The 13,766-nt window shown below is 37.4% G+C and overlaps 1 pseudogene; it reads left to right on the forward strand.

Moving 5' to 3' along the window:
• The first annotated feature begins 2,380 nt into the window (after window positions 1-2,380).
• LOC148296679 (uncharacterized) lies at window positions 2,381-5,273 on the forward strand (annotated as a pseudogene).
• The last annotated feature ends 8,493 nt before the right edge of the window (window positions 5,274-13,766 follow it).

Here is a 13,766-nt window from a genome sequence, read left to right on the forward strand (position 1 = left end):
GGTAAATTTATAAAATGACATGTAAACAAATTTAACACGATGTCTTATAAAAGTCTACAAATAATTTCAAGTCAAATCAATAATAAAACAACGTCAGTGGGGCACACAAACCGACGTCTTACATACTTACCAAGTCGATAAATCCCTCAAACCGACATTGTATATGTTTTTTTTTTTTTTTTGGTAACAAGTTTTATATGTTTTCAACGACACCAGACTTTCAATAACTGTCGTTTTATGTACGTTCATAGTGGGAATATTTAAAATAACATGTGAAATAATAACAACGACGGTATATGTACTAAATGACGTCTTCACTGCCGACGTCTTAAATAATCTTTAATGGCAGTACTCACCTATCTGCTGACTTTTGAACATCATTAAAATGACGGCTCAACAGATTTGCTGACGTGTTATTGGGATACCACGTCGGTGAGAGCATAGAAGACGAAGTTGTATATCTCAAACCACGTCTTGACTTTCGACGTCTTAATAATTTACAACATCGTTTTTCACGTAAATAACGTAGTTTTAAGGATATACAACGACATGTTGTGTATTAATACCAATGTGGTTTGTTGTGTTTATTAGCAATTTTTATTCAACTTATTTCATAATATTCACAATAAATTTTTCCAATTTCCAAAAAATATACCACAACTCCTATGCAGTCATTGAGATATTTTCTTCATCCTAAAGCTTTCAAAAATGTAACTTGAGTTACAAAGTTTATTTGGTTCATCACAATATCACTTATATAGTTTCATAAAATACTCATATGGCTTGTGTCATCCATTGGTGGGGATAAATTCAAATTTATTAAATACTGATTTTAGCAATCTAATATAGACGGCATTGTCGTAAGGAATCCGTAGCAATTGTTTTTAAATGTATAATTGTTTAGGGTTTAGGGTTTAGCGATTTTAAAGGGTTTAGGGTTTAGTGTTTAAACCCTAAACCCTTTTTTACAATTTTTTTTAAAAATTTATAATTTATTGTTTAGGGTTTAGGGTTTAGTAAATGACGCGAGTGTTCTATTTTATTTTCTGTCCATTCCACCCTTGGGCACACGCATTCGAATCCCAGCAAAACCAAATCCCAAAAATATTATTTGGTTCCTAAGACGTCGGTTATTGTTTTTACCACTGTGAAAATTATTTACCAGTCTCTTTTCATATAATAACCGACGTGTTCACGTCGGTTTTTATTATTTCAGTCGATGTTTCAAAAAGCGCGCTTTCTGAAAATTTGGCCCCGACCTAAAATTTTCAGATTTCGCTCTAAGTCTTATTCTTGTATCCCTGAATCCTAACATTTTGCTCTCTCACTTCAACTCTAATTCTAAATTGGGATCTCCAGCCTCCGTCGAATCCACGGTGGCCATAATCTGTGAGCTCTACTTACCTATAAATACAAACCCTATGCTTCTTAATTCATTGATTGATATTCTGTTATGGGTTCTGAAAACATATATAGTTAGAAGATTATTCTGAAATCATAGACGGCATTGTTGGATCTCTGTTGTTAGAATATTATTCTGAAATCCTTAAGGGTTTTAGATATATGTTTTGCGACATTGAAATACATTTTCGTAGGTATGGGTTCTTAATATATGTTCTTCATCAATCTCTGTTGCTATGAATCGGGAATGGCTTTAATGTTTGCATGCTTTTCATAAAAATTCATTGTTATGGCTTGTTAACATATGTTGGGTTCTTGGAAATGGTCTGAATAGAAGGAGATTTAGCCTCCATTTCTTTATTAATATGACGACGGTTTTTCGAAAAACCGTCGTCTGTATTTCAATTACAAGGCAGTGTTTCTTTAACTACCGTTGTATGGAATTGTATTGCTGTTTTCAGAATGAGTCTTTTGGTAGCCTAAGACGACGGTTTTTGAAAAAGCCATTGTCTGTATATTACATTACTTGCAATTCAAATAAATATAATCTGCTATAGTGATGGTCATTACTTGTCTTTTCACTTTATTATATATAATAGGGTATATTGTCGGAGATGGATAAGTCATGGATGAACGCGGATAGAAGATCGAAGGCATATGAGTTAGGGGTGGAAGCATTTTTGAAAATTTTAGTAGAAAATCTTCTAACTACAACACATATTCACTGTCCATGTGTTAAATGTGGAAATTTTCGATTGTTTGGGGTTGAAATTATAAGGAACCATTTATACTTTAATGGAGTTTACCAAAGCTATAAGAATTGGACATTTCACGGAGAACCTTGGCAAGCAACTACTAATGCTAGTAGAAATCTGGAAGAAGATGATGACCATAGTAGGTACAGTTTTGTGTCTGAAGAAAAAGAGATGGATAATAATGATTTAGGCGATTTTGGATCCTTGAGCTTGCCAATGTGATTGGGGATGGAGATCAACCATTGTACCCTGGTTGTAGTAAGTACACCAAGTTATGGGCATTAGTGAAGTTATATAATTTGAAGGCAAAACAAGGGATGAGTGATGTCTGTTTTACAGAATTGTTGATACTTCAAGGAGATTTGCTTCTAGAAGGACATACAATACCTTCCTCTATGTATGAGGCAAAAAAGACTTTGTGTGCATTGGGGCTGAGTTATGAGAAAATCCATGCATGCCTCAATGATTGCATCTTGTATAGGAAGGAGTATGAACATTCAACTCATTGTCGTACTTGTGGAATCTCAAGGTGGAAGGAAGGCAAAGACTCAATCTTGAAAGAGGGTGTCCTAGTGAAGGTGGTGTGGTATTTTCCACCAATTCCAAGATTTAAAAGGATGTTTCAATCAAGCAAGACAACTAAGAGTTTGACTTGGCATGCTGATAGAAAAGCAATTGACGGTCAGATGTCTCATCCGGCGGATTCTCCCTCCTGGAAACTCGTTGATGATAAATGGCCCGACTTTGGTAATGAGCCAAGAAACTTCAGATTGGCTCTCTCATCTGATAGATTCAATCCCCATAGTTCTCTAAGTACCAGATACAGTTGCTGCCCAGTTATCTTAGTTATATATAATCTCCCACCATAGCTATGCATGAAACGAAAGTTCATGATGTTGACCTTATTGATTTCCAGTCCTATACAACCCGGAAATGATATAGACGTCTACTTAGAGCCTTTGATTGATGATTTAAAATCTTTGTAGGATGGGATTAGAGGAGTGTATGATACTCATATAGAAGAATATTTTACACTCAGAGCTGCATTACTGTGGACAACTAATGACTTTCTCACCTATGGAAACTTATATGGTTGTGTCGTTAAAGGATATAAAGCTTGTCCAATATGCGGTGATGATACACCTAGTCACAGGTTGAAAAATAGCCACAAAATCTGTTACATCTGGCATAGAAAATGATTACCAATATATCATCCATATCGGAGGCAACGTGCAGCTTTTAATGGGAAACTTGAATATGACACGCCTCCAAAGCCATTAACCAGAGAAGAAGTGCTACAAATGGTTGAAGGTATTAATTATAAATGGGGCTCGAAAAAAAGGGGAGGTGGAAGTGAAAATGATGGTGACAGAGTCTGTTGGAAGAAGAAGTCAAAATTCTTTGAGCTCGAGTATTGGAAATACCTTCCTGTGAGGCATGCCCTCGATGTTATGCACATTGAGAAGAATGTTTGCGATAGTATCATTGGTACGTTGTTGGAGATCCCTGAAAAAAATAAAGATGGGATTGCTGCTCGTTTGGATTTATTGAACATGGGGGTCAAGACTGATTTGCAATCCGAGTATGAAGAAAGATGTACTCGCTTGCCTCCAGGGCCTTGGAATTTGTCAAGAGCAGAGAATAGAGCGGTTTGCAATTCTTTCTATGGTATGAAGGTCCCTGAAGGTTATTCTTCAAATATAAAAAATCTTGTATCTTTACAAGATGCAAGACTTCTTGGGCTTAAATAACATGATTGTCATACCTTGATGCAACAATTGCTCTCTATGGCAATTCGTTCTGTCCTGGAGAAACTTGCAAGGTATGCAATAACTCGATTGTGCTTTTTATTCAATGCTATATTTGCAAAGACGGTAGATGTTTCCAAGCTAGATAAGTTGGAAGAAGATGTAGTAGTAACTTTATGTTTGCTTGAGAAGTACTTTTCCCCTTCGTTCTTTGATATCATGGTTCATCTAGTAGTACATCTTGTCAAAGAAGTTCGTCTATGTGGGCCAGTTTATTTTAGATGGATGTATCCGTTTGAAAGATATATGAAAGTGCTAAAGGGGTAAGTTTAGAACCGTACTCATCCTGAAGGTTGCATTGCTGAGCGGTATATAGCCGAAGAAGCTGTGGAGTTTTGCACCGAGCATTTATCTGGTGTTAGTACAGTTGGAGTGCCATCAAGCCAGAAGATGGGACTTTCAAAGCCATTATCAGGTTGCACAGTGAGCTTAGTTGATCGAGACCTGTTGAACCAGGCACATCTATATGTCTTGGATAATAAGGAGGAAGTCCTACCTTATATCGAGTATGAGTTTTATTCTTAAGTAGTCATTTTAAATTATATTTCCTTATGTTTATCTTATATGTTTGGGACTGTAATGCTTGAATTTTTTGTGTCATGTAGAGAACATATGATCCACATCAAGACCACTTATCCAAAATTTAGAAAGAGAATAAAGTGGCTACAAGATAAGCACAATACCACTTTCATTCAATGGCTATGCTTGAAGGTATATGAAATTGAATAACATATTGAACTTTTAATTTTCTTCATTTTATGTTAGATTGAATTAAGATATGATTAATTTGCAGGTTTAAAGTCAACTTAATGGGGAAGACAATAATGGCGTGTCAGAAAATTTGAGGTGGCTAGCAGCTGGTCCAAGCATGGCAATGCCATCATATAGGAGCTATCTTATCAAAGGTGTTAAATTTAACACCAAGGCACATGATAATGTGCCGGCAGTTCAAAATAGTGGAGTTTATTTACTTGCACATACTATGCAAGTTGCTAGTGCCAAGGATAAAAACCAAATTGTCTCAAATATGGGTTTTTATGGTGTCATTCAAGATTTTTGGGACCTTGATTACCAAAAGTTTACAATCCCAGTCTTTAGGTGTGATTGGATAGATAGCACTTCTGGCCTTGTAGTCGACGAACTTGGATTTACCACTGTAGATCTGAGTAAAATTGGACATATGAATGACCAATTTGTTATGGCTTCTCAAGTCAAACAAGTATTTTTTGTTGATGACCCAATGCATCGTGGTTGGTCAGTAGTGTTATCAATGCCTAATAGAAAATGTAATGATGTTATCAATGCCTAATACATCGTGCAATGGACCTCCCAAATTCCTATAAAAAACAAAAATTAAAATACAAAACACGTTGATTTAAATAAAATTGACATTAAAAAAAGACGTCTGCTGAACAATGAGACGACCGCAATGTACGTACATAATCATAGAACAACGACGGTAATGCTAAGCCATTATTACAAGATATCACAACGGAGTGGCCCAAAAGCAGACATTTAAAATGAAATAACACGACAATGAAACAGCACACCGACGTATGTAGAAATATCTATGTCTAAACATACATTTTCCGTCGTCTTAAAAACCAAACACGACGATATACTTTCAATAAGAGCCGTGTTAATCCTTTACCACGTCAGAATTTGTGTCATAAAGTGACTAGAGATTTAGGAACCACGTCGACTTTTGAAAGAAAACTGTCGTAGTACATGGTAATCACGTCGTCTTTTGTATGTTACAGGACGTGTACACTACTACATACAACAACATTTTTATTTTAACCGATGTTGTAACTGGATGTACAAAATCATAAGTTAAAATCAAATGGTCGTAAGAACCTCGTTCTTTTCATATTTACTGCCATCATTAATAGTTTTCACATCTCCTAGGCGATCATGTGTTGTGAAATATGAAAACAAACTATGCGTATAGACAAGATATGTCGTTGTACAAAGTAATAACGTCATCTTTTTTATACTACGGGACATGTAAATTATTAAATACCACCTCTTTTGTGTAACATCCCGACCCAAAATAAAAAGAATAGTGAATTAATTAATTTCAAGAATTTTGAATTTACAAATTTGCCCTCAGTGTAGGGGTAATTTGGTCCTTTTTAATCCGGGAGGATTTCGGGGCAGTGGGCTTGTAACAAGAAAGTTACAAGCAAAACATCACCAATGACATAGTCGCAAATAAGTTGAAGTTTGATTTTAATTAAAAAACAGAAAACCCCTCATTTCTCTCTCTCTCTCTCTCTCTCTCTCTCCCCGGTTCTTCCCTCTGCGTGCGACCCCCTCCCCTGTTACTGTTCACCCAAACAGTATTAGCCACGCCGCCGCCATCTCCGGCCACTCCGATCGACGGCACCGGTACCAAACGAACCGGGCCACTTCCCTCTTCACTTCCTTACCGGTCTCAGCCACTGGAACCGCTGGTGCTGGCCAGAAATGGCCACTCCGATTTCCGGGTTCGATATGTTTGAACCGTTGGATCGCTTCAATTTATTATATGTTGATCTAGGCATTCCTAGGATCGTGTAAAATTTCACGGATCGTGAATCGGAGCTCTGGATGTTCCGATTCAATAACTTAAAGTTTGTGTTTTATGATAACCGTCCAATCGTGCGATCACGAGCGATCCGACCGTCCGATCTGAACCAAACTTGTAGGACGTGTTTCCTAAACCATGAGGAACCCATAGGAATGTTCGAATTGTAAAAAGGAGGTCGTGGGCCCCGCGGGCCTGGTTGACCAAGTTTGGATAGTTTGATTCTCGGTTGACCGTGAGTCTTCCGAGGTAGTTTTACCCTTCGAAAAGTATTAGGATAAAATTGCAAGCGAGTCTAGGGTCTCGGCTTTGAGTATTAGTATTTAAGTGGATGTTTGTCTTCAAGAGTGTTTAGTTCTTTTAATATGGAATTTATGTGAAAATAAGTGTTGACTGCTATTTGAATTGTTTTAGGATTTTTATGAAATTTATGCTCATGTGAATGATTGTCGGTTTAAAATAGCATTAATCTCATTGATTAATTACCATGCAATCTACTAGGGATTTATATTATCATGGAATGAATATTTATATATATATAATTATAAGTAGATTTGTAGATTGTGAGTGGACTTTGTTTTTACGTGTGCATTATTTCAGTAATTAAAAGAATATTCATGAAATATTGTTCGAATGAAAATTTGAGAAATTTATATATATTTGTATTAGTATTATTTAATTGTGAATTTGGTTGATCTCTCAGATACTAGACTTCCCACACGTGGAGTTGGAAATTTCCGGCGTGTGGGAAGAATATGTGATTTCCAGGTCTCACACATGGCGTTGGAATATTCTGGTGTGTGACACACTGTGATTTGTTATGGATTCTCACACGTGGCATTGGAGAATTCCGGCGTGTGATAATGGATTTCCCACACGTGGCGTTGGAGAATTCCGACGCGTAGGAAACGTATGTGATTACCAGGTCTCACACATGGCGTTGGAATATTCTGGTGTGTGAGACGCTGTGATTTGTTATGGATTATCACACGTGGCGTTGGAGAATTCCAGCGTGTGATAATGGATTTCCCACACGTGGCGTTGGAAATTTCCGGCGTGTGGGAAAATGTGATTATTGGGTCTCACACGTGGTGTTGGAATATTCCGGTGTGTGAGACAATGTGATCTATTATGGATTTCCCACCCGTGGCGTTGGAAATTTCCGGCGTGTGGGAAAGGCATGTGATTATCGGGTCTCACACGTGGCGTTGGAAATTTTCCGGCGTGTGAGACACTGTGATTATGTTACTAGCCTATCACACGTGGCGTTGGATTATCCGGCGTGTGATAGAGGATTCGTATACTTGGCTTTCTGTTACTTTACTACACGTGGCGTTGGACTCTCCGGCATGTAGTAAAGTAACAGAGAGAGGAAAAAGGGATTATGTTACTATGTTGGGGAAAGATTAATATTTAAAAGAATTATGTTTGGTGTGATGTGATTTGAATCAAAGGAAAAAAAGAATAATTCTAGAATGTAATTTAATTGTACTACTGAAATTGAATGTATATTATCAGGTTCGTGAATATGGAGGGAAGGACTATGTGTGGCTTGATCCCTTGCCCAAAGGTATGTAGGTAGCCTGGGGTCTCATCTAGGTGCAGCTGCGAAATATACTATGTTTAAAAGGTTTGGTCGATTCTGAGTATGTGATTGGATTTTTATGTGGTTATTGGATTTGAATCCGGTTTAATGGCCTTGGGGGTATTCGTATAATTGTTTGAGATCATTAATTGTATGGTTTGTGTATTGTTCGACTTAAGAGCATTGCTAGTTCTGTTTCGAATTATTTGAAGGTCGGAGGCCTATTATGCAATTGCATGTTGTTAACTTGTGCATGCTGCCAGTTGGTGTTTTGAAAATGTGCTTTTAACAGGTTGTACGTTTTGGGGAAAAGTCAAATTTTCAGGGGAGACTCTGCCAAATTTTCGGTAGAAAGTCTCGTGCCCTTTTTCCTTAATTAGGAAAAGAGGCTAAATTTTTAGTATGTGGGCCCGGCATCGGTGTGATGTCAGAATTTCCACAAGACTCATCTCGGGTTCCGAGGAATTCGGGGCGGGTCCTGTCATTTTGTATAGTGTCCGACGATATAAACTGTTTACAACGTCAGCTCTTGAAATATAAGGGATGTAACAGTTTCTTTTAACGTCGTTCTTCAAATACTTACTGACGTGATTAAAAAAATTTCACGTCTTCAATGTGATCTCGTGTCATGGAATATTCCATAAAGACGTCGGTTATGTTCATAGTTCTGCCGTTTTACTTCTAAGGGACGGTGGTTGGTTAATTGTTTGTGACGGGGTGATTAATCTACGTCATGTTTTAGCTTTTAAACGACGTTTATTTTTAGATGGGGTTGTCCATACTTTCACAATTCGTTATTTTGGCGGTCATTTTCTTTATTTTGACGTCGGTATTTATTTTCGGTTGACGTTGTTTTTCTTAACAACGTCACTTATTTACCGTCGTGGTTTGCTTGTTTAAAAGATGTTGGTCGATTTTATGACGGTCAGAAAACTAGCTAGACGACGGTGGATTCCAGTCATCTATTGCCATTTTTGTTGGAGAGAAAATATCCGAATATCCTCGTTGTATACCAAAATCCAGCGATTTACAATAAATAGCCATAACTTTTAGGGTCATTCAAAATTTTTGGTAAATGAATCCCAAATAGCATTTAAAAATGAGCCCAGTAGCTGTTGTGTCGGATTCACTGCACCAAAATGGATTCAGCTGCATCCTCAACTTGTGATACTCGCAAGCGCACGAGCCGTTTGGTAGTATAGCATATGTAAGTGCGAGGTCGATCCCACGAGGATTGGTGATTGAATGATCCAATTCATTTTCCCTACACAAAACAGAAATGAAAAAGAAAATAAATAAAACAAGAAAAAAAAGGAAATAACTCAAGCAAATAAGTTCCCAAGTTCAATTAGATTAACGGATTGATTCTAGCTAAAGTATGATTAAGCCATGGTGTTTAGTCCTAACCTTGTGTTCCTAATTCCCTAATTTGATCATTTGTTGTCTAACCTAAAATTAAGCATTAGGAACCCATTAAGCATAGAAGAACAATTTAAACAACCAAGCATGTATCTAATCCCTGTTGTCGAATGTCCATACATACTCTTCCTATTCATAGTTCAATTCGAATTAAAGCATGGTGTCTACTCTTAATTCAAACCAAGATAGCTAACATGCAAGCCTAAATGGTGATCAATCGTTCAAACTAGCATATTAACTTATAAGCATAATGAATAAGAACAAAAACCATAATTGAAACTTGGAAACTAATTAAACTTGAATACTTAAGAAAAAAATATACATTACAAATAAAATTAAAGTAGAACTTGAAAACTTGAAGGAAAATTTAGTAAAATCATTTTGTTACAACAATTGACAACTTGAAAGGAAACTAAGAGAATTTGAGGGAGAGAAGGGAAGGGAGCTCTAGAGAAGTGTTTGAGAGCTCCCCCCTTGGGGTGTGTTTTGAAGCTTGAAGACTTCTCTATTTATAGGGCTAAGAGGGAGGAACATCATGATGAATTCCAACACCACCATTCATCTTTTAATACAATCCATAACTCCCACTTCATCTTGTCTATGTTAGTGTGGTTGGAATCAATTCCATCCCATACTTCTTTTGCTGCACCTCAAGCTCTCTTCACATGGGATCAAAGGTGTTTAGTTGTGGCTGCCTTTTGCTGCCAACCCATGTGGTCTTCTTTTGGTTGCTGAACAAAAACGAGTTTTCTGAACCAGGCTTGGTGTAGGAAGGCCAGAGGTTTCAACACATATCCAATGGGGCTCAAATTTGGATATGTTATACTAGACACCCATTGGAACAACTTCTATGAAGAACGTATTCCCATCGGAGCAGTACAAGTGTGCGTTTTGGGCCTTGCAAGTTGGCTGCCGAACAGAGACTGGAATTTATTTCATTTCTTTTCTTTCCTTTGATGTATGGCTCATCATCTGATTCTTCTTGAGCAAGTACAGTCCAATTCGTGAAGTTGACTGATCTGCAGACACCGATGAGCTAACTTGTCTCCAAAATGCATTTCATGAGTCTCAAGCTTATTACACTGAAACAAACACAAAACTTATTAAAAGCACAAGTTTAACTCAAAAACATAATCAAATCATAAGTTAGAAGGATACAAAATGATATGTAATTAAGCACCGATCAAATACCCCCAAACCTAGATTTTGCTAATCCTCGAGCAAAACAAAAAGGAAAACACAGATAAAAACAAAACAAGAAGTTAATTAGACCACTTTCGTAGGTAACTCGATTGCATTAAGCGTATGCAACAAGCCTTTAAACCTCTAGGCATCCCTAGTAGGAGGAGTTGTGTCTCCTGAGGGTTTAACAGATACGATACCCACAAACATTTTACTGACTCTGTAAAACAAAGTAATTAGAAAACTTAAAAAAAATTGTGTTAGTCCTTTAAGCAAAACAACAAAAATAAAAACAAAAACAAAAATAGAGGGGCTTTATGTCCCAATGCGATCCTCTGGTTGTCACTAGTGCGTAGGAATTTGCGGATCTTAATTCGGATAACGTTTGAACCCCGAATGGATTTTACATATTGTGTGATTTCCTGGTTCGATAAGTTAGAACCGTTGGATCGCTTCCAATTTATTATATGTGGATCTAGGCATTCCTAGGATTGTGTAGGATTTCACGGATCGTGAATCGGAGCCCCGGATGTTCCGATTTAATAAGTTAAAGTTTGCGTTTTGTGATAACCGTTCGATCGTGCGATTGCGAGCGATCCGACCATCGGATCTGAACCAAACTTGTAGGACGTATTTCCTAGATCTTGTGGAACCCCATAGGAACTTTCGGATTGTAAAACGGAGGTCGTGGGGCCCGCGGGCCCGGTTGACCAAGTTAGGGCGGTTTGACCTTCGGTTGACCGTGTGTCTTTCGAGGTGGTTTCACTCTTCGACGAGTACTAGAACGACCCTTTTGGATGAGTCTTGACCGTCTTTTGATTTATGTTGATTATGTGGATCTATGAGATTATATTTATGGTTTTCTGATATAAATCTTATGCTTTTGAATTTAATGGTTTATTTAAATTCTGTTTATTTTTAATAGTTGAATTTCTCTATTTTTGTAAAGTATCTGTGATATATATATATATATATGGGTTTCGACATATTCGAGTGTCTTGAGTTTATATAAAATATTTGAGAAAGTACTATCCTTGTTGATTTTGTGTGGGGTACTTAGAATGTTAATTTGAGTGTTATTAGCACTACCTTAGGTACCTCCCCGGTTATGGGTTTTATGTTTGAGAGTTTGTTTTGCCCAAGCCCGTCGGAGTTTGTCCAGGCCCTTCGGAGATTTATTTTGCCCAGGCCCGTCGAAGTTTGCCCAGGCCCTTCGGAGATTTATTTTGCCCAGGCCCGTCGAAGTTTGCCCAGGCCATTCGGAGATTTATTTTGCCCAGGCCCTTCGAAGTTTAATTTTGCCCAGGCCCGTCGGAGTTTGCCCAGGCCCGTCGGAGTTTGTCTAGGTCCTTCGGAGATTTATTTTGTTTTGCTCAAGCCCTTCGGAGTTAGTCCAGGCCTGTGATGTCTTCTTAATACGATGCCTTTGGAAGAAAGTGATAATGTTTCAATGTGTTTTTATCGGATTTAGATATTGGGTTATTATCGGAGTTGTGACCGTTGATGTATCGTTGATTCTGCTTTAAATATTGGTTTATTATCGGAGTTGTGACCGTTGATGGTGAGAACTACGTGTGGCTTGATCCCTTGTCCAAGGGTACGTAGGCAGCCTGGGGTCGCACCTAGGTGCAGCCGCGAAATATTATTGCGTTTAAAAAGTTTGATTGATTCTGAATGTGTGATCGGATTTTTGATATGGTTAATGGATTTAAATCTGGTTTAATGATTATTGGGGGTATTCGTATAGTTGTTCAAGATCATTAATTGTATGGTTTATGTATTGTTCGACTTAAAAGCATTGTTGGTCCTGTTTTGAATTATTTGAAGGTCGGAGGCCTATTTTGTATTTGCATGTTGATAACTTGTGCATGCTGCCAGTTGGGTTATAAATTGTGTTTATATTTTCAGGTTGAAATTTTGGGAAAAGTCAAATTTACAAGGGAGACTCTACCGAAATTTCGGCAGAAAGTCTTGGTTTTTAGTAAGTGGGCCCGGCATTGGTATGTTGTTGAAATTTCCACAGGATTCGTCTCGGGTTTCCGAGGAATTTGGGGCGGGTCTTGTCACAAACAATACCCAAAGAAATTAAAAGAGAAAAAGAAAAAATTCCAAAGAAAATTGAGATTACGAAACAAATCATGAAAACTTCAATGACTAAATGCATATGCCTCTGAATATTTTGGAGGTTTAATCCTCTCAATATGTGTAAATTATCATCACATTATAACATTACAAGATTTCTATCTAATAAATTATTGGAAAATGGAAAGGAATAAATATATTTAATGAAAATTATAATTATTTTGTCAGATCATGTTCCTCTCTTTGCTTGGCACAGTTTCCTCCTGCAAACATGGGGAATGTGAATGGCCAGATCATGTTGCACAATTATTAAAGATCTAGATATTCCTCATCTCCGGAGACTCATTTTGCAAGACCAATACTTAAGTCTTAAAATGCAACTAAAGCTTTCCCCATCTCTGTCCAGCACATGTACACCATGTAGTTTATGTTTTTCGTTCAGCATATTGGCCCCTTGCTCTAGACTACCAACGGAAGCTAACCCCAAGAATCAAATAAAATGAAGAGCTTGTAAAATCCATTGTCGTGCTGAAGCTAGAAAATTGCAGGATTGCAAAGGAGTTTCAATCCCCTAACGCAGATTCCCAAAAGGTAAGTGTAGGTATGAACGAAAAATTGATGTTTTTGCAGAAAAAATTGACTGATCAGAACAAATTAATTGCATCTCTAACCTCTGACAACAAAGCCCTTGAACTTGAACTTAAAAATTCAAAGGAAAGGATTGTTTCTTTAACCATTGGTGTAGAAAAAATTGACAAGATGATTAGCATGGGAAGAAGAGATGGTGACAAACGAGGCTTGGGATTTGAACCAAGTAATAAGTCTTCCGCTGTGTCTAAAACAAAGTTTGTCAAATCCTCTTCGCCTATTGAACCTTCTGTCGCTCATGAAGTCAAGAAATTCATTCCAATTTGTCACTTTTGTGAAACTTGTGGGCACATAAGACCAAGATGCAATAAGCTTCG

The sequence above is a fragment of the Prunus avium genome, chromosome 2 (genome assembly GCF_965620075.1).
Source record: "Prunus avium chromosome 2, drPruAviu1.hap1.1, whole genome shotgun sequence".
Taxonomy (NCBI): Eukaryota; Viridiplantae; Streptophyta; class Magnoliopsida; order Rosales; family Rosaceae; genus Prunus; species Prunus avium.